The sequence below is a fragment of the Apis dorsata genome, unplaced genomic scaffold (genome assembly GCF_000469605.1).
Source record: "Apis dorsata unplaced genomic scaffold, Apis dorsata 1.3 scaffold_347, whole genome shotgun sequence".
In the NCBI taxonomy this organism is placed as follows: domain Eukaryota; kingdom Metazoa; phylum Arthropoda; class Insecta; order Hymenoptera; family Apidae; genus Apis; species Apis dorsata.
The window spans coordinates 398350-400498 of NW_006263614.1; positions in this window are offsets into that span (position 1 = coordinate 398350).

Below are 2149 nucleotides of genomic sequence, written 5' to 3' on the forward strand. Positions count from 1 at the left end.
GCCGCCACGTCGCTCTGGCTCTCCCTTCCCAGAGACACCCACGGTTCCACCTAACTTCTATCGTTTCTCCTCCTTTCAATCCCAGCTCCGGTTTCTCTCTCTCACTTTTCTCCCTTCCTCCCGCCCGACCCGCGCCATCTTTTCAACTCTATGCTATCCTCTCTCTCGTTCTATTCTTCCCGTGCTCGAGCTGTATTTCTCTTTCTACGTGTGTGACCGAAGGCGACCGACCGAGCACGGCCAACTCAAGGCACGACTACACTCAGCGTTGCTGGCTGGCGCAAAAAATATTCCGCGTGCATTCACGCACACGTGCTCGCGCGTGTTGCAGTACTGCCGTGCCTACCACTGTTTTGCGGTCGAGCGAAATGACGTTCGGTCTCGCAACGCCGAACTTCTACCGTTCTTTTACGCGCTTTTTACCTCTTTTTGAAGAACCTGCCCCGCTTTATTGTACAAAGTTCTCTAAAGTTCTGCGACGCAATCGTGTAATATATTACACACGTGCGAACATCCTCGAAACGGACTTGGTCTAACTCGACACGGGAAATTATATTCTCTCTCTTTTTTTCCTCTGAACTTCGTCGCTCGATTCTGCGCAGCTACACGTACCGGTATACGTTCCATTGTACATTTTTTTACGGTGTCTTTGCTCTACACGCATCGAGAGAAAAACCAACTCGGCCGAGACAAGCTGCTGTGCGTTCCCTCTGTCTACGCACGCAACCATGAACGCATGCATGAACGCATCTCGTTTACATTTACGCGTCGCATTTCCGCCTTCCTCCTACGTCGCTCCTCGATGGTATGCGCGGATTACGTAAAGCGAAATTATTTTCCACGGACGATGCTTTAAAGATCTATCGTTGAGTGTATCGTGCGCGTTTGACTCCGAGACGGCCGAGGCGCGATTTTATCAAGAGAAGAACGGAGAAACGTGGGAGTTACGAAGATATGTAGACACCGGCACGTAATCGTGCGACCCAATCTACTCGAACGCTTCCATATCGAATCAAGGAAAGCAAAATGTAACAATGCTTCTTCTCTCGTCGTTAATTACGTCGTTTGTTTCGAAATTCCGAAATTCGCCGTCTACAAATATTTCCCATTCCATTGCTCTCCAATACCCCAGTTAACCATAATGTCACCAACGAGCTAGGTCAACTTGTAAAGATAAGATGCGTTCCCTTATCGGAAGCGAACCAACGGCAAACTTATTTACATTCTCGTTTCGAACGGTATCTATCTATCTTCCAGTGGTGTTGCGAGCCAGTTCGCGCCTATCCTACCCGCTATCCCGTGTGTAAAAAATGCTGTAACCCGGTATCAAGCGGTTTCTTAATGGCGCGAGTTTTTACGCCTCGCACTTGCGAAAGAATGTTTTCTTATCCAAGACCGGTGTACTCCGATCCGGCAATTTATCATTACGCACCGGTACACGGCTTGTTACGTTCTGGATGCAATTTGCGTCATCTTGGAAAATAAATGCTAGACTCGATAGATCGCGAACGTCGTTTGACGCACACCTATCGACATATTGGCATAATTATTATATATATATATTTGTATGACTAATGCTTCCTAGCAATTTAGTCACTACTCGACCACAAACAAACTTTCGAGATAACCAACCAACTTTTATTTATCACGCTAGATATCGTTTATTAATAATGTATCTACTGTTACGTGAGAAAAGAAAGAAAGAAAAAAAAAAAAAAAACGAAATGGTACGTACGAGACAAATCGAGCGAAAGTTATATATCTAAAATTGTTCGACCTCCGTACACGCTTACTGCAACCGAGCCGCCTCATGTTTCTTCCATCCGAGACCGTGTATCACGCATGAATAAATAGATCACGATGAATTTCAAATGGGAAGCGAGCAAAATCCTGTTCTATGCCGCGTCATCAACTGTTCTCGATGATCGGCGAGTAAATAATCTGATAAGTAATTAAGCGTTCGTTCGAGCATGAAAATTTCATGTAAATCGCCTGCTTAACTTCGAACCGCACTATTTCCATCGAAGGTCATGCGATCGAAGCCACATATTAATTAACGAAGTCTCGAGTGAGTGGAAACACGTTACATGGAATGATTAATTCGAGAATTAATCGCGAGTTAACGACAGCGAGGATATATATATATATA